We start from the raw sequence: 23,564 nt of genomic DNA on the forward strand, positions 1-23,564 counted from the left end.
CTAGGCTTGAAAACCCACAAGACAAAGAGATCTGCCATCTATGATTGAAAGTCATCCTCCATGATGTTAGAAAGGACTGGTGAATGGGTCCCTGCAGGGCTCTTCACTTTCCATTCCCAGCCGCTGACGGTGTCCAGAATCCATGAGCTGATGCCCAAAGAGGTGAAATGGTCTAGTCCGGACATCTAGCAAGGTTTCTCACGTGATGATATATACAAAGAATGATGGTATCTCTAGAGCACACTGGGATCATCTGGAACCCCAAATAAAGCTATTCAGAGCCTAAAATAACCAAGGACTCTGACTGCCTTGGGTCCTACTCTGCTGCCAAGGGCTGAGTATGGTGAGGTCTTGGAGGCCAGTGAGGTGCCAGGCATTCCAGCAGGCCAAGCTGGGTCCAGCTGACTTCTCCCATGGCTGAGAGAATCAGGTGGACCACTTAACAAGGTGTGTGATCTTGAGTTAGGATTTAACCCCCCAGAACTTCAGTTTTTATGAGCTCAGAGTGGATAATAATACCTAGCTCACTTCACAGTGTGGCTGCCAGGAATAAATGAGGGGGGGAAAGCGTGTGTGCATGGGTATGTGTGTGTGTGCACGCACGCACATATCAAATAACCAACACACAGTAAACACTCCTAAATATTAGTTATATTGATTCCATTCAAATTATTTACAGCACTTTAAAATATTTTTAAAAGCCTTAAATTGAGTATATTGGAGAGAGACTGATCCCATTTTCCAAATGCGGAGATCCGCACAAAGGTGAGCGACTTTCTCCAAGCGACAGAGCTGATTAGTTCCAGTTGGAAGCGAATCCAGGTCTCCTACCTCTGGGCACTGGACAGATTTCCACCTGAGGCCAGTGAACCACTGATCCTTAAGCCTTACGACAAAGGGCTCTTTCTGACAGGGCTCTCTTTACTGTTTGCTACTAAATCTGACTGTTACAGGGCTCAAACTGATGACCAGTTCTCTGTGGCAGGTAACTTAAGGAATCCAATAACTTTGAAGACACGACTTATAAAAGCAGTGTATTAAGCCTGCCCCTTATGGCCTGCTTATAAAGGGGCCTAACTTACAATCCAGGGTAGCACCAGCCCTTCAAGTCTGACAACGTCCAATCTTTTTACCCTCACTAATGTATAGTAATGATTAGAAAAATCAACCATAAAAAATGTGGAGTTTATATCAGAAAAAGGGAGAGAAGAGACAGAAAGAAAAAGAAGGGAGGAGAGAGAGAGAGAGCGAGGGAAAGAGGAAGGAAGGGGGAGAAGGAGGAGGAGAAAAGAAACTCTGTAAGGAGGGATGTGGTTAAGAATGGCTGGATTCAGGGCACCTGGGTGGCTCAGTTGGTTAAGCATCTGACTCTTGATCTCGGGGTCATGAGTTCGAGCCCCGCATTGGGCTTCACACTGGGTGTGGAGCTGAAAGAAAGAGAGAAAGAAGGAAAGAAAAAGAGAGAAAGGCTAGATTCAAAGTAGAACAGAGAATGGAAGAACAAAATCTTGAACTCAAGCCTACTGGAGACGTGGGTTCCCATTTTAGTTTTCCTCATCTAGTCTTCAACTTAAAAGAACTTAAATCACCACTTCTGTCTATCTGAGGTAATGAGAATATGGCTCCCAGAGAAACCGGAGCCCTCTGTGGACTTCTTCCCAGGGAATAAAGTCAGCCTGAGAACAGTACTTAAGACACATCTGTTCTATACTCTGCCGACATCCCAGCAGCTCAGAATAAAAACTATAATCCCAGGAACAGAAAAGGAGGATGTAAAATGAAGAATGTCTTCCAAAATCAAATATCTTGTTACCTGCGTTCAAATCACAAAGCACAGACTCTGACCCTCAGTGGGGACTCAAGATCCTTTTAAAGTCCAGATGAAGGCGCAGGTGGTTATTTAAAATAAATTCCCATCTGGGTAATTAGATTTAGCTCCCTAAAAACATTCCCACTCTGAAGAATACATTAGGATGGATAGAGAACACGGGTGAAATCTTGCTGGTTTTCTTCCCCCAAAGCAGCATCATTTAAAGAAGAGAGAGAAAGGGCTTTCTAAGATAGTCCAGTTGACCCAACATAGTATGCAGGAAAAGGTACTGAGTAGGCTCCAAGGCGTAGAGTTCCCATCCTGGCTCTGCTGTTAAGTATGCAGCTTCGGGTGAGACACACAGACTTGAGCTTATACTAAGGAATCAAAGGCTACCTATGCCTGGACAAGTAACTCTGCCTTCTCCAGGCTTCAGTAACCTCATAGGGGACAATACTACCCTTCTCTGAGGGTGCTGGTGAGGATTATGGGGATACTGTATGGAAAGGGCTGAACTCTGTTCAGCACTGTATAAATGCTGAAGACATGTGAGCTACCACCTTTATTAGAGCTGCCAGTGTAAAGCTTTCCGCTCAAAAATACTCAGGAAAAACTGGACTAGCACTTTATTAATCCAAATATAACAGACCTTGTCATAAGGGGACTGCCAGAGACGCCAGGCCGCACTCCACCGTCAGCAACTGTTCTCAGCTCCTGCCACCAGCAGCCAAGCTCAGCCAAGACTTCTCCTTTTAAACCCACCCCAGAGAGGGCAAGTCCCATGGCCCCTCCAGGTCTTTGTTCCTCTGGCAGAGGAGATAACAATCCACTTGCTCTCTTACAGCAGGAATGGAGAGTGGGAGGCAAGGTCTTAAGCCTGGCCCCAAACCCACTCTCCCTGTGCCATGTACGGATTTGTTTCTAGGACCCTCAACGGCAAACAGGCCATTGAGACAGGCAGAAAGACAAAGATCTGGGAGAAGAGAGACATCTTGAAGAGCAAGGCAGTTTCTTGGCTCTGAGTCTCTACTGAAACTGAGCGCAGTTTCCAAACCTAAAAACATGTTTCTCTCATCATACAGACATACTTAAGATGAGGTGTGCTAGAGGGAGGTTAATCTGGGACACAGCCTTCAAAATAGAGCCCACTAAGCAGAATTCTAACAATGGGAAGCACCATTTTCGCTTTCTTTATTATGTTTAGTTTGGCCCTGCAGGGGCAGAACACATGGCAGAAAAAGTAGGAAAGAGGTGCTAACACAGAGGAAAACAGTAGCCACGAGCAGTATTGACCCGAGCAGGGTAGACATTCAGTCTTCCGAACTAGAACATCAAAGCCAGCTATGTGCATTCTTCCCTCCCCAGAACCATGTTAACCATTTTAAAGATGTGATTATCAGAGGGCCAGACAAGGTATGTAGCCTGCCCTGGATCAGAATGGAGTGGGGGATGAACTGTGGATGGCATCTTAATCCTAGCCCCCTGATAACGGTCTCTCAATCTTCAGCAGGGTTCCAGACACGCGTCAGCACAAGTGGATAACCAGGGTAGGAACGAGAGGACGGGGCGGGGGGGGTGGTCAGGAGGAGTCACAAAGCCATTCCAGTCGCAAGCAGGAAGGTCAGACACGTGTGCACAATTTTCATGACAGTTGACATAACCTGGTAGAAACTGTACTGTCATTTGCATAGTATTATACTTACATAAATGTATTTTCCAAGTAAACACTGTCTTACTCCTATAAATTTTTTAAGTATCTCTTACAAAAATAGACAGCCAACCTGGAATGAATACTTTAAAAACATCACTGCATTTTGGCGACATTCTGCGCCTTCAAAAGGGTTTTAAAGGAGGAGCTTGGATCTGCTACCTTTGTTAAAAAAACGAAGTTACCAAGTGTCAGGGAGGTGTCCAATAGAGATGAGCACTATGCTGAGCCTTTTTCCTTGAAATATTCAGCTGGTTAGAAAAAGAATTAGAAAGGGGACACAAGATCTCACTGTGGGATTCAGTGTTATTTAATGTCCTCTTACAGAACAACCTAAAATGATCTCATGTAGGAACCCCACCCCAGCTCTTCATCAGGGACCACCGTGGGCCAACATGGGCCAATGTGGGTCCACACAGGCTTGTCAGAAGTGAGAGCAGGGCCCAAAGCAGAGCCACAAGGAGATTACCGGGGCTCATGAAGGATCCCTGTGTCAGAAGGTTGGGGGGGGATGAGAGAAAGAGGCAGAGTGGGGACAAGGGGCGTGGGAACATACATGCCTTCTCAGAAAACAGGAAGCGCCAGATTTGGAGAAAAGAAGAAACTAGCACATCTTTAGCTGGACTCTGGGACGGAAAGATGGAGAGGTTGCTGTCCGGGATGGAAACCAGCCATGCTAGAGTTTAGGGAGAGACCAAGGGCATGTGGAAGCCAGATCTGCATTTGCATCTCTGCTAAGTCTGGCGTGGTGTTGGGCAGGGGACTTGATCCATCTCTGAGCCTCAGCTTCCTTGGCTGAGTGGAGTTCGACTAATCCTCAGCTTTCTTGGCTTTAGTTCTCTAAGAAGGCCTGCTTCTGCAATGTCTGCAATAGCCAAACTGTGGAAAGAGCCAAGATGCCCTTCAACAGATGAATGAATAAAGAAGATGTGGTCCATATATACAATGGAATATTACTCAGCCATAAAAGGATGAATAGAAAGGATGAATACCCGGGCGCCTGGGTGGCTCAGTTGGTTAAGCGACTGCCTTCGGCTCAGGTCGTGATCCTGGAGTCCCGGGATCAAGTCCTGCATCGGGCTCCCTGCTTGGCAGGGAGTCTGCTTCTCCCTCTGACCCTCCTCCCTCTCATGCTCTCTGTCTCTCATTCTCTCTGTCTCAAATAAATAATAAATAAATAAATCTTTAAAAAAAAAAAAAAAAAGGATGAATACCCAACTTTTACATCAACGTGGATGGGACTGGAGGAGATTATGCTAAGTGAAATAAGTCAAGCAGAGAAAGTCAATTATCATATGGTTTCACTTATTTGTGGAACATAAGGAATAGCATGGAGGACATTAGGAGAAGGAAGGGAAAAATGGGGGGGGGGATTGGAGGGAGAGATGAACCATGAGAGACTATGGACTCAGAGAAACAAACTGAGGGTTTTAGAGGGGAGGGGGACGGGGGGATGGGTTAGCCCAGTGATGGGTATTAAGGAGGGCACGTACTGCATGGAGCACTGGGTGTTATACACAAACAGTGGATCATGGAACACCACATCAAAAACCAATGATGTACTGTATGGTGACTAATATAACATAATAAAATTAAAAAAAAAAAAAAGGCCTGCTTCTGTATCTATAAAGTACAGATCATAATGTGAGAATCAACTGTCAGGCAGGGTGGGACAGTTGGGAAACTCTGTGAGCGGTAGGCATATGGCTATCGCTGCTGCCCTACCCCAGGAAGACGATTCGAGGCAAATCCAAATCACAGGACAAATGTGAGGCAGGTATTACTATGATATATAAAATGTGTTGCTCAGGACCAGAATGTAAAGCAGAATACAGACTAAAGAACAGTCAATGCTTTAAATAACTAATTCATGGCCATCTTTGGTGTGACTTTAGGTGAAAGTTTTGTGTTTGGTTTATGACCTTTTTGTTTTTGTTTGTTGTGTTTTTTCCTTTTCAAGCCTCAAATCTACACAGCTACGGGTGAAAGTGCTCTGCCTACAGGTGGACCGGAAAACTGGGGTCCAGCTTTGTTCAAACACGATCCCATGTCCCTTTAGCTCAACAGCCTGTGCAAAAGCCGAATGCCTACTCCATCAGGAAGGAGTGCGTGAAATTTCAACCCAGGCCTTGATTCTAGGGATAAATGGGCTTAATAATTCATTTCTGAAACACACACTTGTGTGACTATTGCCTGTGAAGATGTAGGTTCGGAGCGTGTAGGAAAAGTAAGCTATGAACACAAATAGCAACATGAAGTCCAGAGAAAGCATCCAACTATCGACATAAAATGATCAGTGCTTACCACTGATGTGGGGAGGTGGGGGGTGAGGGGGTGGTGAGTAGGTGAACAGACGGTGCCCTGAGGATTTGGGGGGCAGTGAAACCATGCCATAAGATACTTTAATTGTGGGTACGGGACATTATGCATTTGTCAAAACCACAGAACTGCACAAGAGTGAACCTTCATGTAAAACTATCAACTTCTGTTAATAACAGATCAATACTGGCTCATCAGTTGTAACAAATGTACCACACCAATGCCATATGCGGATAACAGGAAACTTTGGGGTGGGGGGGGATGGAGGGAGTTTATGAGAGTGCTCTGTGCTTTCTACTCAATTTTTCTGTAAACCTCAAAGTACTCTAAAAAGCAAAGTCTGTCAATGAAGAGAGAGAGAGAGAAAGGGAGAAAAATCCTCTGTCCAGGAGAAACCAAAGAAGGGTTCACAGAGGCCTTATCGACGTAGGTCTTGGGAAGATGGCTAATCTGGACACCCGGGTATGGCCAAAGAGATAATTCTGATCAGAGTGGGGGAATAACAGTTTATTTTTTTAAAAGATTTATTTATTTTATTTGAGAGACAGAGAGCCGGGGGCGGGGGGGAGTAATAGGGCAGAGGGAGAGGGGGAGAGAATCTCAGGCAGACTCCCTGCTGAGCACAGAGCCCAACAGGGGTTTCGATCTCAAGACCCTGAAATCACAATCTGAGCCAAAACCAAAAGTCAGACACGCAATGGACTGAGCCACCCAGGTGCCCCGAGGAACAATGATTCATAACTAGCATTTACTGAAACCTTCTTTTTTTAAAGATTTTATTTATTTATTTATGAGAGAGAAAGAGAGAGTGGCAGGGAGGCAAAGGGAGAAGGAGGCTCCCCACTGAGCAAAGAGCCCAATGCGGGACTCGATACCAGGACCCTGGGATCATGACCTGAGCTGAAGGGAGATGCTTAACCAACTGAGCCACCCAGGCATCCCAATCTTCGAAGAGATCAATGAATCATCAGTGAAAGGCTGCTATTCTCCTCACTGAATTGATGAAGACATGAAAACTTACAGAGGTTGGCTCATGGTCCAACATCACATAACCAGTCAGTGGGAGAACCAACTGTATGAACGCAAGAAATGCATTTCAGTAGGCAACTGTGGTGTTGGGCAGAGTCCCTGATGCCTAGGGTTCTGGAATGGGGGACGCAAGAGATGGCTGGCTAAAGAGTTTGACCTTCATTCTGTGAATGCTGGGGAGCTCTAGAAGGATTCTGAGAAAATGAATGAAATGCAATCTCCAAGTAGAAGAGAAAATTAAGCTGACAGAATAATCATGCTGGAGATAAAGGAAGAAACCAGTTAGAAAGCAATAGCAAGTGGCAGGAGAGAAGAAAAAAGAAAGAAAAGAAACAGCTTATACCATTCAGACCACCAGGAAAATGAGAATATTCTAACTGGATTATTAAAGAGAGTTTAACAAAGGGATTCTTTAACAAAGTGTGGGCAGGGTTTGGGAAATTAAATGGATGTGCAGCGTCTAGGGCCTACCAAGAGCGGGAAGCCATCCCATCCCCAAGCCTGAAGCTGACAAGGGGAGGGAGTACTTGCCCAGCTGAGAGCAGCTGTATGCACAGCTCTGTCTGACAGGAGCTGGGACCTTCAGGAGAGGCATGCAGCCACTCGTCAGTGACCCAGCAGGGAGGAGTCAGGAGGGCGAGATACCCTGACCTCAGCAGTGCACCGTCCTTCCAATCTCCTAGTTGTGCTGAAGGAACTGAATCCAAGTAGGAGCCCAAGGGCAAAGGGCCTACAGATGCAGGCCAGACAGCCGCAAGGCATGGAGCAGAGCAGAAAAAGTGGAGGGGGTAACTGGAGAGGCAAGCCGAAAATATCCCGCCCAGTCCCTGAATAGCCAGCTGTGGGACATGATGTAATAACACTGCAATACAGCCATTCAATGGGTTGTCATACGCCTATTTTTTCAACAAGTTAAATCTACATCTTGACTTTAAATAACCCACAGATCAATGTGCAACATATGATTTTATTGTTGTAAAAGCAAAAAAAAAATAATACTATATGTAAATGTGTTTATTATGTTTTCATGCGAGCAGGAGAAAGGTCTGGAAAGATGTACACCAAATTATTAACACTGGATATGGTAGGGGGAAAGGATGAAGATGGAAGAGGTATGGAAAACTTACTTGTTCCTTCCTCTTTCTCCACCGTTTATTTACATTATGTCACTCGTTGCACAAAGCATACACCATTTTATAACTTTTACAAGGGGCTTAATAAAGAAAATTATAAAGAGGAAAAAGAATAAGGTGATGGCTATGGTCCAAGCGACAGCAAGAATATGGATTAGAAAATGCATGCCATGTTGTGGAGGAAAGCTAGAATCAACTCAGCAACTGAAGGGGAAGGGAAAATGATGTGTCTAAGTTAACTGAAGTTTCAAGGCAAGGTGGCCAAGAAGGACTCATGAATAAAAATGGAGAACAGAAAAGAGAGGAAAAAAGTTGAGGTGCAAGAGTATCAGGAATGATTTTGAGGTGCTGGTCAACCACACAGCCATGAAGCAAATAGCTAGACATGGGAGCCTGTGATTTAGGAGGATGGGCAAGTGTTAATGGATGGACTTGAGTTAATGCCATAAAGAACCTGGCCAAGCCAAGTGAAAGGCGACAAAGAAGAGTAGGAAGACTCCCAGAATGAGGGTCAGGAGCCCCAGATTCTGGTCTTAGCTCTGCGACCCTGAGCAAGGCACTTGGCCTCTCTGGGCTGCTGTCCAGTAAGTGGTACTCACTTCCTCTTTTAGAAGTAGACTCCTCTTTGATCATTTCGGACTGGCAGCTGGCTTTGACGGAGCCTTTAGAATGACAGGGAAGCCTAGTGAATTCCCACCCTATTGCTTGTCAGAAACAAGAAACCCTTTCACTGAATCTGAAAGCCGGCCAATTCCAATTCCCAGGGGAGGAATGCGGGCTTGGGCCATGGAATGTGTGAGCGGCACCTTCAAATGACAAGGCGACTGCTCCCCAGCTATTTGCAGAGGCCACAGGGATTCTTCTCCAAGTCTGACCTTATACTTTTAAAATTGGTGGGGCTGCCTGGGGATTGTGGTTATAAGCATATAACCACTGGCTTATGCAACTTCCCCAAACCGGTCCTGTGGTGGAGGCGTTAAGAGAGCGTACAGCTGGGATGTTTCAGCTCACACCACGTTGCAGTGGAAAGGGTCCTTGGAGAGAGGTCGTGGGAGGAAGGGACTATTTCCAAGACCAGAGATGTCCCCCAGTTTGTTCTGCCTCAGAGACCAGACGTCAGAGATTGGGTCTGTAAAGGAGCACAGAGAGGGGTCTCATCACTCACTCTATAGCTAAGGAACCCAAGCGGTGAATCCGTGCCAGACGGAGCGGAGGAAAGGGGAAGGGCTCAGGAGTCCAGTCCTCACTGTGAAATGAGGAAAATAAATGATATCCGCCCCAAAGGACTAAAGTGAGGAGTAAGCCCAAACTCTGGTGCATAGTAGGTGCTCAATAAATGCAGATTTCTTTACAGGCTAGGACACAAATCTCAGGCCAGTGCTTCTCACCTGGATGCCTACCTGCTTTCTCCTCTATCCCTGAAAAGTAGCTTGACATTTCATTTCTTTTTAGTGTGTACGTGTGTGTGTGTGTGTGTGTGTGTGTGTGTGTGTGTGTGTATACAAACTACCTTCCTACAAGAATCCAAATACTTCCTAAGGAGCATGGGGAGCTGAGAGGATGGACCAGCTCACTTCTTTTCCGGCTCTTTCTTGGCACAATTAGCAGTGGTAATGATCAATTCTCTTGCTCATTCTTCTATCTGCCTAGAAACCTGCAAACCCACAGCTCTGTTTTTATTTGATAGACAGGTGGTTATTAAAGAAGTGGCTATTTTTTGACTCTTGGGCCCCAAACTTCTCCAAGTAACACAGACAGAGAAAAGTGCAGATTCTCCAAGAACAAGGACTTCAAGAGGTCAGGCGGACTCTGAATGAAATGAACCCTTGAAATAAATACAACTGAGCCTCCATTTAAAAATTATCAGAACTCGGGGCGCCTGGGTGGCTCAGATGGTTAAGCGTCTGCCTTCGGCTCAGGTCATGATCCCAGGGTCCTGGGATCAAGCCCCGCATCAGGCTCCTGGCTCAGCGGGGAGCCTGCTTCTCCCTCTCCCTCTGCCTCTCTCCCTGCTCATGCTCTCTCTCTCTGTGTATCTCTATGTCTCAAATGAATAAATAAAATCTTTAAAAAAAAAAATTATCAGAACTCAAAAATGAGATTGGCAGGCAGTTAAGCCTGTAACAAAAGGTTCCTTCACACATTAGGCACCTCCTAGGATGTATTTCAGACAGCCTTCCATTTGCAAGTATCACACTAAAATCACAGGACTGTATGCCCCATGCCTGAAGGCCTGCAGACTTCCTCCCTACCTGCAAAGCCTTGTTGTTTCTCCGCCTCATAAGCACTATTGCACATTCTATGATTCTAACACCAGCAAAATAATCTTGAAATAATTCCCAAATAGTCCTTTCTTTTATGACCCGTCTCCGCTCAGAAATGTTTCAAAAAGTGCTCTGAGGACTGACGTTTAGAGTAGCCAGTGTTGGATGCCTACCCAAGCAAGATGTGCATTGTGACATGTACTCAACTGTGTCCAAAAAACAGCAAGCAAGTTAAAACTGTTGCAAGTCTCTTCCCTTTGGCTCAGAGGGAGCAGGTGTCTGTCCATGTGTTACCACTTTGGCCACTGTTCTCAAATCTTCCCACCTTTGCTCATGGCTCCATTCATTCAAGGTGAGACTGAGCCAGGCCTGGGTGATACAGTGGGGAAAGACACAGAAGTGGTCCCTGTCACCATGGAGCAGGCAGGTCAGTAGCCTTCTGATAACCCTGTTTCCTTGACACCTGTTCTCCCCAAACCACTGACCCCAAGGAAAGTACATGAGCCTAAAGTAAAGAAGCAGTGAGCCTTTTCATTCCCTGATTTATTTATCTATTCATTCTGTCATTTAATGTTTATAAATGCCCCCTGTTCATGGTAGTAGGGATACAACATGAACAAAATACATTCCCTGCCACTGTACTGTAGTGGTTGGAAAAGCAAAGAATAAATAAGCTAACTAAATTAGTAGTGTACTTGCAACTGTGATAAGGGGAATTCAGACAGAGGGTGAGGGGAGAGCAGAGGCTTGGAACTGTCTTGAGGAGGTTTTCAAAGAAGGCATGTCTAAGAAGCTGTCAGCGGAACGGAACTCTGAATGATCTGAGGGAGGGAGCCAAGTCAAGAATGGCCCTTAGGAGAGACCGCTCCCCCTCCCAGGGAGCATCGAGCACGGCAGCCCTGAGCTGGGGAAGAACACGGCCCAGGGAGCGTGAGAGCCAAGGATGGCTGATGTCAGTCACTGAGGAGCAGCGCCAGGGCTAGGAGTCCAGAGGGGAGGACAGTCAGGGCCAGGCCACGTGGAATCTGGAGAGCCACCGGCTGTTTTATTCCCAGTGCAACAGATGTTCAAGGTGGGAGAGCAACTTGATCTGATTTATATTTGTAAAGGATCACCCTGGTTATGCCCAGAGAATGACCTATGTGTAGGCAAAGTGGGAGCACAAAGATCAATTAGGGGGTTACAGTAAGACCAGGGAGGCTTGAGCTAGGGCGGTGGTGAGTGATGATAAATAGTGACAAGGGCTTGGATTGAGATTCTACTCTAAAGGCAGAGCCAACAAAGTTGCATGGCTAGTCTGGAGCTGAGCTGAGTCTTAGCCCCAGGATCTGCTGGAAACAAACCCTATCCCCCTCTTAACTTGATTGCGCCTTCTTACTGATAAAGTCCAAGTGACTTTAACCTCTACACTGAAGCACTGATAGACCACACAAAACAGGGAGGATGGAGCTGCAAGACAGCCAATTACATTCCATACGTAAAGCACCTCATGTTTCCCATATGATAAGCTTTGGGTTTACCAGTAGCTCAAATTAATTGGACGGGGTTTTTTTGTTGTTGTTTTGGTTTTTTTTAGTTGACTGCATATTTATCAGGCCTTCCTGTTGAAAATACTTCCAAAATATGTCATTATAAAACTCTGGCATAGATAGTTTCCACATCTGCTCATGTTACAGATGTATGGGTCTGGATTCCTGCTCTAGCAAATATGACCCAGTGTGGGTAAGTGATTCCCCTGCGATGCGTCAGATTTCTTTGGGGCCTGGGGTCCACCATTCCAAACCTTAATCCTTCACTATGTATACCTGTCCATTTCGACAGGTGAAGGTATAAAGCTACTGGGAAGACTTTTAGTGAAATTCAAATGGCTTGATTATCTTTTAAAATTTCCCCGTTTTCTGTATTCTTCTTAAAAATCAGGGGCCAGATATGTCCTGTCCAATCCATTAGGTGGATTGCGAGTCGCTGAGACTCTGGAGTACATTTTCTTCTTCCTAACTTTTTTTTTTTTTTTAAGATTTTATTTATTTATTTGACAGAGAGAGAGATAGCGAGAGCAGGAACACAAGCAGGGGGAGAGGGAGAAGCAGGCTTCCCGCCGAGCAGGGAGCCCGATGCGGGGCTCGATCCCAGGACCCTGGGATCATGACCTGAGCCAAAGGCAGATGCTCAACGACTGAGCCACCCAGGCGCCCCTTCTTCTTCCTAACTTTAAACAACTAGATGACACTGGTGACAGTGCAGCTGGGATTAACTTCCTGCCAGGGAAGTAGCACCGAGTGCGAGGTAAGTGTTTCAAGTCAGACAAGGAGGTGAACTGGGAGCTCGCTCTACCACTTAGTTATTAACTATGTAACTTGAGGTAGGATAACCTCCTGAATCTGTTTCTTCAACTGTAAAGTAGAGCTATAGATAATTATAATCTGGACATAAGGATGAAATGAGATGTCATGGATAAAATTATGACTAAAAATCAGTCCGTATGGGCTCTGACATGGTATCATTTCTTACATTATTTATGTGGGTTTCCCTTTTCTGTTCATTGAGAACTTCTCAAGTTTGAAGATTTGAATCTTTAAATGTCTTTGTCCTTACCTTCCCCCCGTATCAGTCTGCTAGGGCTGCCATAACAGAGTACCACAGACTGAGTGTCTTAATTAAAACAGTTATTGATTTTCCCACAGTTCTGGAAACTGGAAGTTCAAGATCAAGGTGTCGGCAGGGTTGGTTTCTCCTGAGGCCTCTCTCCTTGACTTGCAGATGGCCTTCTCCTCCCTGTGTCTTCAGACGGTCTTGCTCTGTGACTTCTGTCCTAAACTCTTCTTACAGAGCCAGTCATAATGGATTAGGACCTACCCTAATGACCTCATTTACCTCAGTCATGTCTTTAAGGCCCTATCGCCCAATCCAGTCACATTCTGAGGTACTAGGGGTTAGGACCTCACCACACAAACTTTGAGGGGACAAAATTCAGCCAACAACAGGCCCTCAAATTCCCCTGCCTCAAAAAAAAGGGGGGGAGAGGTGAGAAAAGTACTGAACTAGAGTAAGGGAAATGAGTACTACGCTTTTTTTCCTTAATTATTTTGCTGTGTGACCTTTGGCAAATTATTTTCCCTCTTTGGCCCATATTTTCTTAATCATTAAAATGAGGGGTTGGAATAATGGATCCCTTATTTCTCTTCCTGCCCTGAACTGAGCAAAGCTCAGTGTTTCCCATAATTTCTCACATCAAAAAGGGTCTGAGATAGAGCACGCCACGAAGTAACTGAAATAAAAACAAAACAAAACATACCTTCTTTGTGGAATCAACCCAGGATGAAGTCTCTAAAGCGGAGGATTAGATCCAATTGCTTTAAAACCTTCTAAGTTGTTTATGCCCTTTCTCTCTGTAAGGCCATAATTTAAACCAATTTAGTTGGATAAACCAGAAACCCCAAGCTGAATTTATCAATATCCCCAAACAAAGTAATCTCATCACGATTTGGGGCACAAATTGGCTTTGAGGGAAAGAGTATATGATTTCAAATAAAGGTCTCCTTGAAAGAATTAAGACGAAAAAAGTTTTAAAAACAAACATACATATACACACAGAGAATGTAAAATTAAAACCAGCTTCCAAGCTCATAGGTTAAGCCATTAAGGAGAGTGGAGAAAGAGCTAGGCATGTTTCCTCTCCAGCTGTGTAGCTTCAGGTCTCAGGACACTGTGTACCTCTACAAATGTCAACAGCCTCAGCGAATCAGACAGGCAAGCAAGGGCGGACGTGAGAAAACCAACGTGCTCTCTCAAGAGCAGAAGAGAAAGGGAAGGCAGAGCTCTCCATGGAAAATGGCCCAACTGCCAAAGCAATCAGAGCAATGACTAGAATATAGGACGAAGATGAAAGACAATGGGTTTCAAATCTATAGGCTGGCAGTCTTGAGCTGAGCAACTCGGGGCAAGTTACCCAACCTCTCATCCTGGAATACCTTTTAATTTAAGTTCACCTAAAAAACGGCAGTTGAAAACAAATGCATCATTTCATGTTTGTTGTTAATCCTACAATCGTAGAAACAAACACAAAAATTCAAACAAAATGGGATTAATTTAACCAGATCCCCAAGCACTGGGATAATATGTGGGTTTTTAAAATTATGTTATGGAAGAATATTTGAAACATGGGAAGATGTTATAATATATTGTGGAATGGAAAGCAAGACATAAAACAGCATGAACACTACGTTGTACCATTTTAATAAATGGCATATACAGTCTTGAGAAAAAGTTCTAAATGGGTGTATTCATAAAATTTAACAATGGCTGTCTCTGATTAATTTCACCATAGCTTATTTGTATTGTACTCATTTTGTTTATTTTGGTAAATTCTTCTGTAACCCTCATGCTGTTTTTTGTATTGGGGGGAAAAAATTCCTACTTAATTTTAAAATTCAGCGCCCTACAATAGACCAGACAGAAGAAGCCCTAATTCATTCAGCCCCACTTGTGTCTCCATCTCCGTTTCTTCACCTGTAAGGGAAGTTTAGACTAAAATACTCTCTAAGGGAATTCTGACTCTATCAATCTCACAGAGCTACATTTAATCAAAACCTCAGCAGAATCTTGCTTTGGATTTATTGAGAAGCTGGGGAATGTCCTGTGGGGTATGGAATTAGAAGGAGGCATTCAAATCCACGTTAAGAAGAAATCCTCACTGGTATTTTTGTTAATTCAATGCAAAATAGTCTTCTTTGCTAAGAGTGGTGGCCTCCTCCCTGGCAAGTTGGCCCTGAATGTGCCATCGTGTGGAGCAGCTCTGGACATACTGGGAAGTGAGGCTGCCTGTAATGGGAAGGCTGGAGGGCTTCCAGAACCAGGTGGCGCTCATGCAGAGGAGGGCACCAAATGGCTGTTCTCTGTACCTCCCATAACCTCAACTACTCATGGTTCATAGGAAACAGGTGCAGGGAAAGCCTTCACCCTGGACCTGAATTAAGTGAACTCCAATTTGCACGAGTGTCTCATGACCCTGGAGGTGGGAGAAGATAAAAGAAGGTAGAATTTAAGGTTGCTCCACCTAGCAGTTAAGAATGTGGGCTAAGTCAGTTCGAATTTTGGTTCCACCACTGAAGGCTTATGTGATGTTAGGCAAATCTTCTGATCTAAGTGTTCTCCACAATGAAATGGGAAGACCGAGTTGGAAATCCATCCACCTAACTGAACAGTTCTGAGGATTACGTGATTATGGTAATGACTAAAAAGCACTCAACACAGGATACAATAAATATTTGTTATTGTTAGTAGTAGTGGTAGCTGTTGTCGTAAACTAATTTCCCCTCTGTGTTCCAGATTAGATGCTCCAGAGGCAAGTATCGCATTGCTAGGTCCAGAACCAATGGTCAATACGTGTTCTACAATCAAAAAAAGAGCCAAATGCTGTTATTACACTTGGTTATGTTATACATGACATTTTCTAATACATAAAGTATTACATATATACACAAGCATAAAAACATTCCATCTAAATGGCCAACCCTAATAGGGAAGCAAAAAAGACCTAGGGGCTTCTCCTTCATCGAGTCTTCTAAAAGGTGGGGTTTTCTGTACAATGCAGACTGCCCTGTCTAACTGCTGCTAATAACTCCAATGGCTTGCGGTTTCTAGGCAAAGGCAGAAAGGCCTCGATTCAGATCTATGTTGGATCCTGGTTCAAAAAGTCATGGTGACAATTTTCTCGAGTTGAAAGGAGGCATAAAGTTCTCTTTCTTTTAAATCATTTCCTGGAAGAGAAACAACGGGTCTGTTTGCAAGCAAGATGTACCCAGGTAGGCCCTGAAACAGGCTGAGAATGGGGTCAGGTGCAGGATTTGGAAGAAGGGAAGGAAGGGAGGTCTACAAGGAGAGAAGTACAAATGAGGGCCGGGCTCCATGGGCACTGGTCAGGTCCCAGAGTACAGTTGACTCTGCTCGTTCTGCTGATGTGCCGTCCTGTTTCTCTTGGCTCAGTGATCCTCTCTGCTGGTTTCTTAGAGCCAGGCCATCTCTCTTAAAAGTTAATATTCAAGAGAGCTGCCAGTGAAAGGGAGGATGATGTACAAGCACAAATGTATGCATGTTCTGATCATCTTCTAGCTTGAAATTTTTCCTGCAATGTAAGTGTTCAACGTACCCATCCATTCAACAAATATTTACAGAGGGCTTAATATATGCCAAAGAGTGAGTGCTGTAGATTCAGTGGTAACAAAATCCAAACCATCCCTACCTCATGGGGTGACCATGGCATTATTTGGCTTTTGGGAAGGGGTTATTTCCATTGGATGACAGCCACCACACTTAAAATATTGGCAAGAGCAACTGAAAAGAGCTTGGTGGAGCATATATAGACTTGGAGCTGTTTTCTGTTGGTCTCCCTAGTCGCTTGACCAGTGTAGATTTGGGGCAATTTGTCACCTTTGTGCCTTTATCGATGGTAGCCTTATCCAAAAGAGAAACTGTATGTGCCAGCAAAGGAATCATGGTCTCATTTTAATAATACTCATTTGAATTAATACCAAAGAAGAAGAAAAGGACATCATTATTCCGTTTCTCTCCTGTACAGAGTCTATTAACCAAATCTACCCTCTGAATGAGAAAAAGGCTGGGACTTTAAGTGTAAAACGCAACCGAAGTCCCTTAGACCCAACACAGATTTGGGCTGGCCCCACTCAATTTAAGCCAACAAGGACTGCTCTTTCTTCTCACTCACTGCATTCTCTTCTCTCACAGAAAGGGTTTACGACTCTTCTCTAAATTCGGAACACAGTGACGGGGGCTGACCATGATCTCAGGAAAAAAGAGAGGACAAAATAAAGGCTCATAGGATCATGTGCCCTGGCAGGGACCTTGGAGATCATTTAGTTCAATGCTGTCATTTGACTGATGCAGAACTGAGAGGGATAATAAGGGTTTGCCCAAAGTCACGGGTAAATCAGAGGCAATGGCAGGCCTGAAGCACAACATGCTGACACTCCATACAGGGCTGTCGTTCCCTGTGTCAAAAAACAAGAGTGCTCCTTTGCAGAAGCAGAACTCCTCTCTTAAAAAAGCAAATCTCACTTTATTCTGCATATTTCATTGTCCAGTGCTTCCCTGGAAAAAAGAGACTAATTAAGCCATGAGAAATGTGTCCTTGAATTCCAGATGTCCCAAATAGGTTCCTGGACCATTCTAAAGTGGAGCTCCCCCCTCCTGCTTAGAGGGCTGGGCGTGTCCTGGATTTCTCTTGTGGAATGGGAACGGGGAGCTCGGCTCCTTCCAAGTCTGGGAAGCAGACAGAGACAGAGTGTGAAGGGGCCTTGGGCCCAGATCTGTACTTATGCAGGGCAGGAAAACAGCATCTGCTTTTCCACCCTGCACTCATACGTGCGTCTGGGCAAAAGCCAGAAGCTAACTCAGACAGCTGGCAAAGCAATGCGTGAACCACCGTTACGAGGACATACGCTCGGTTGTTGTTCCAGTGGTGATGTGATAGCTTTGGCCAGATCATCCCCACTCCTTCCACGCCCTGTGAACACTGACCCGCATTTGTGAGCTAAAAGGTGTGGACAGTTGGAGGTGATCCACCTGTGGATAGGGAGTGACTGCTTTCGTGTCTATGAAACTAACTCACCTCTGGAGGGATCAACCCCAGGATCTTGCTTTTTCAACTGTGTGACTTTAGTCAAGTTACTAAAACTCTCGGACCCTCTATCCAGAGGGCAAAAATGGTGGTTAATCATTGCAGCTACAGGAGATGCTAGGAGTCAAGTGAAGTAACCCACGTAACCACTCAATAAATGGTAGCTTAACAGCTCCACTATGCGTAGTCCCATCTTTCTAACCACTGAGATCCCTACAATCTAATTAACAGAAGAAAGTTCCTCAAGAGAAGTTGGGTATTTATTTATTTATTTATTTATTTATTTGAGAAAGAGCGAGCACAAGCGAGCAGGGGTTGGAGCAGAGGGAGAGGGACAAGCAGACTTCATTCTGAGCGCAGAGCCGGAAGCGGGGCTCGATTCCACGACCCTGAGATCATGACATGAGCCAGAAACCAAGGGTCAGAGGCTTAACCGATGGAGCCATCCAGGTGCCCCAAGAGAAGTTGTTTTTGTAAGTAGACTCCATGTAGAGACTAGGGCCAAACAAAAGAGGCTAAACTGAAGGGCTCATCCTACTCTACCACATGGTTTTTTTGGTCTATTTCATTTATTGAAATAGACATAGACTGAGTCTGATGAAAGAGAAATTTCACAAGAGAAGAGTGTGAAAACAGAAAATAGCCCATTTCTCTGGGTTGTCCAGGGTCTTTCTCATTTGTCTCTGAATGGTCTACAGAAAATGGGAGAAAAGGTAAAATGGAGCACTGATTTGAGGAGGGAGTAAGTGGGGAGCTGGTCAGGTTTCCTATTAACATTCATCACAGGAGGCGATGACATATTCAAATTTCCAGTCCCCTTATGATTAGGAGCACTGATTGAATCAAAGGGGGGGCAGATTTATAGCCTAGGGAGACAGTCCTACTGGTGTAAACATTTTGTAACTTCCCAAATGTAATAAGCAAAAGCAAATAGTTCTATGAAATATGTCAACAGGTAAAGAACAGAGGGCCCATTAGGACATGAAGAGGTTTTATTCTTTTCCAAATTCAGTGTTTTTGGTTTTTGTTTTTTCCAACTGAGGAGAAAGGGCAGAGGAAAAGCTACTGAACAGGGAGTCGTGAAGAACCTGCCATAAAGGGTATTCATAACCTCTTCACTTTAGTGTCCAAGCTAATTAGGACTGAAAAACAATGTAGTGCAACTAAATAAGAAAAATGCCCTTTATTTAGGTTAAGGGAAAGTCTCTATATCAAAGACCAAAGGCAGTCAAATGGCCTATTAGATTGTCAGAAATGAACGAGAAGCCTAATTTTGAGGAACACTGGAACATAATTGAAGCAAGAAAAAAATAACAAGAGCTTCTATATAACATTGTATTAATTTTTGTTTTTGAAAACTTGTATTCAAAAACTAGTTTCCTAAGTAGCCTCTTTCTACCCCAGACCTTTATCATGTCTTCCCCTTCAGGAATTTCCACATTCCAGAGTAGCTGAAATTTCATAAATAAATCAGCGTTTACTATTTTGAAGATATCGGGGCTCAGAGACCGCTTTCAGGGTCACTATCCTCATTTGGGCCTTTCAACAGCCCAGGGAGATAAGCAGAGAGATTTTCATTTATAAGCTGCCAGTTCTACCACATAGACTGGAATTCTCTGAGAAAATCTGTTCCTCCAGAATTCCCCCAAACACCCAGCCAACTCCATCATAGCTACTAACAGGCAGAGCTCTTTACACACCTGAGGCACTGTGCTCGCTCGTGTTTCAGAAAGAGGAATAACCCAGGGCTGCCTGGGTGGCTCAGTCAATTGAGTTTTCGACTCAGATCATCATCTCAGGGTTGTGAGATCAAGCCCTGTGTCGGGCTCCACACTCAGCTCGGAGTCTGCTTGGGATTCTCTCTCTCTCTCTACTCCCCTCAAATAAATTTTAAAAATCTTAAAAAAAAAAAAAAGAAAAAGAAAAAAAGAAGAAAGAAAGAGGAATAACCTGGTTGAGAATCACCACATAGCTGCTCAAAATATAAAGTAACAAATGAACACCCCAGGCAGGGCCTGGGCTGAGAGTTCCATGATCAGATATCTAAGATGCTTTCCATTCCTAACTTTCCCTCCGTCTTTTACTCTGGAATTTCCCTACCAAGATGCCTTACACGGATAAAGCCAACTGTGGGTGACTTCTTCTCTTTTGGTCTCCTAAACGCTAGTCCTCCATCTCCTAGTATTTGCTCCCAGTCCCAAGTGACACCTCTTGAAGCAAGAAGAAGGCACAGAGGTTGGGGCAGGGTTGGACTCGCGTCTCCTCTAGGTTCTCGGCTGGTTCAAGGCCCCCAGCTCAGCTGCTGCGCTTCATAAGGCCCCTTCCCTTCCCCTTGGGAATAAAAACTTTCCATGGCACCCACAATGCTCACGATCACACCCTTCAAGTGAGACCACAGCACCCTGACTATGCGCCCAGGAAAGAACTCTCCAGGTTGTGTTCCGCCTGAGGATGTGTATTCTGGGAATTTCCAAACATCACACACATTCAACCCAACCTCTAATGCGGCCGAAATGCGTTATCTTACGGAAATCCAATTACCGTTTGCAAAAAGGCAATTCTCTGCAATGTGCTCCCAGAGGGAATTCTGGAACTCTTTACCCACACCTTCCAAATCTCTGCTGCATGCGCCTCTGGGAGGCAGCAGCTGTACCAGGACAGAGAAGCCTGGGTTTATTTCCAGCTTTGCCCCAAAATTCTCACAGGGTAACTCTGGATAACTAACTTCACCTATCTGTTCTTCAGTTTCCTTAAAATGGGTTTTTGCAGAGACTCTTGACAAGAGAATACATACAAAGCACTGGAACTTAACTGTTAGATCCCTCCCACTCCTGCGGTCAGCTTCAAGTGGTAGCATACAAGAGGGAAACAAGGACTGTAACTATCCTAACTCTCCACCTGCAGAACTGATAGGCTAGCTACCACCCCCAAAAGTGTTATTTACATTTATTGAATATAAGTAGGAGACACCGTGTTAAGGGATCTGTTGACAGTGGCAGGCAAAATACGCTTCCCAGATCCTACCAGGACTACTTAGAGAGTGCAGAGTCTTTCCTCTACACCATTTGCCTCACTAACACCAAGTAATAATGATGGTAGAAGCAGAAACACCAAAAAGAATGTGGTGGTAAGGAGCGAACACTTTGACTTCAAGCAGGTGTGCACGTTTGAGTCCTGCCTCTAACATTTACTCAATCTCTGATCCTGGGCAAAGGCGTCTGATTTTCAATGGGTTTGGGGGATTTTTTGGTTTTTTGGGGGGGTTTTGTTTGTTTTGTTTCTGGATCTATAAAATGGGGATAACTATAGTACCTTTCAGACAGTGTTGAGTCAAGGATCAAAATGAGACAATGGAGGTAAGGCATTCAGCACAATACCTGACACAAAATAAACACAATAGGTGTGAGCTCTTCTTATTAGGAACAATTTTTAATTCATTTATTGATTGAACTGATAACCATGAGATGTCTATGTGCTAGGGACCATGCTAGACAGTGGAGACGGAGGTGAATGGCAGCACAAGGTCCCTGCTCTGATCTGCTGAACCAGCCTGAGCTGCCAGCCTGACATTTAGAAGCAAGGGCTAGTATCAAGGTAGACCAGACAGGTCATTGCACATGGATAACCTGAGAAAGAACAATAAGATGGGAGGCCTGAGCCACTCACAGAGAAAGCCCCAGCCAATTCTACGAACCCTCTCTCTCCAAGAAACCAGTAAACACAGGTATAAGAAGGCTTTGATCTCAGGAGGGCAGTAAAAATAGGTGGCAGGAAAAACAACAAACAAAGCCTTACGGGGAGTAGGGTGGGGGGAGCAAATTGTGGCAGAGGGTGGTGGCTGGGGAGGCACAGGGTATCCAGCAAGAAAGACTGCCCCCATCGGTCCTCAGATTCTAGTGACATTTTAGCTACTGGGTGGGGCAGCCTTCACAGAAAGGAATACAGGGAGGCTAGAAAACTTAATTCAAATGCCATAATCTTACCACTTAAAAATACACTAGAATTGACAGTAGGGGATATATGTCACATTTAGATCTTTAACGATGTTTTCTATATATGTATATCTGCGGCCATATTTTAACGTTTTTCATTATATCTAGGCAGAGTATTGCAACCCTTATAGTATGGAGATAACTATAATCATCTATAGACATACAAACACGCAGAAATAATTGGACGTAAAATAGAACCCCTGTTCACAGAAACACAACACAAAGCCTGAGGAAAATTTACAAATGGATTCCTTGCCCCCAAAGACCAACAGCCCCCTTCCTGCCATGCTCCTCTTCTCCCTCCCCACCGCAGACCCCTTGCAACAATGTGAATACAAGGTAGTCGGGCTTGAAGAAATTCACAACCGCTGTCCATTCTCGTCACAGCTGCTGGAGACACACAGCCCCAGCTTAAAGGCACAGGCAGCTACGCAGCACCACGCCCCATGCACAGAGAGAAAGGATGGAAGCCGTGCGGAAAATGAAGGAGCCACCCCAGGGAAGAGCATCCAAACAAGAACAAAAGGGAACCCCTTGTAAACCTGGCCCTAGGATTAGGGCACAGCTACATTTACGGGGGCTCGAAGGCAAGTTATCCATCAGGGCTAAATTTCTGTAGCTCTCCTGAAAGGTGGCCCAAGTGATACCTATAAGAATGGGCGTGGCCCTCGATGCCACAGCACGGGCTGAGTCCGTAAGAAGACCCTTGCAGTCTTTGGACTAGAAAGAAAAAATAAGTAAATAACCTTTTCTCTGCTTATCCCAAACAGGAGAACTGGCAAACGTATAGCAGAGATAAGGCAAGTGGCATGTGAGCAGCATGCTTCACGCATGGAACAGCATGAGAGCTGGGGTTCATCCCTCCTCAGTGAGGGAAACAGTCTCAAAATGGAGCTTTTGTCCCAGTCTTTTTTTTTTTTTTAATGATACCTTCCACAGCTCTCTGCAAAGACAACTGGCACTGAGAAAATACCACGCATTATAAAAGATCCACAATGTTTCTTCAATAATGTGAAGTCAATGATATCACGCAGTGATAAAGGAGAATATGTTTACAGCCAACACTTTTACCTGGCTAAAGGATCCCTACCCATCCCCACCTCTCTTTCTCCTAGCCACTGTTTATTCCCTAAGACCAGGTGGACGGCAGTTAGGGGTGGGGTGCACTTGTGTGGGGTGAAGCTCAGGTGCATGAAAAAGATAGCACGCTTCAATAGAAACAAAACCACTTGAGAATAAAGTGCACTAGAGCCAAGAATAGCTTCCTCCTGCCTACAGAGGTAAGGTCCTGCATTGGCAATCTCAAGCACACAGGGCGTTCCAAACATAGCGGAGCAAGTGCAAACAGACTCATGCCCACAGCAAAATCTGGTGGATCCCTGGCAAATTAACTATAGTAGCAGGTACAGCTCTGCCCTGGGGCAGCTGCAGAGCCTCCCAGGGGCCAGTTGATCACTTCCTTTGTTCGCCTTGCAAAGATGGAGTAGCCACCCATTCCCCCACTATACACACACACACACAGAGTACACACACACCCCATTCACAACAGACAAAGCACAAGCACACTGCTTCACGCTAAACTAAAATGTCAGTGTTTTTTGTTATTGTTGTTTTGCCCCATACCACCTGCCCCTCTCTTTTTTGGTAATGCTCATCCCAGCTTGTCGTATGCC

The 23,564-nt window shown here is 44.8% G+C and overlaps 1 protein-coding gene across 2 annotated transcripts in view; it reads right to left on the reverse strand.

Moving 5' to 3' along the window:
- The window catches only part of DPYSL3 (dihydropyrimidinase like 3), a 112,983-nt gene that overhangs the window by 36,417 nt on the left and 53,002 nt on the right, over positions 1 to 23,564 (reverse strand). The gene's annotated exons all lie outside the window — the stretch shown is intronic.

Source organism: Mirounga angustirostris, unplaced genomic scaffold (genome assembly GCF_029215605.1).
Source record: "Mirounga angustirostris isolate CCGP_5_RB_7025 unplaced genomic scaffold, mMirAng1.0.hap1 SCAF_7, whole genome shotgun sequence".
NCBI lineage: Eukaryota > Metazoa > Chordata > Mammalia > Carnivora > Phocidae > Mirounga > Mirounga angustirostris.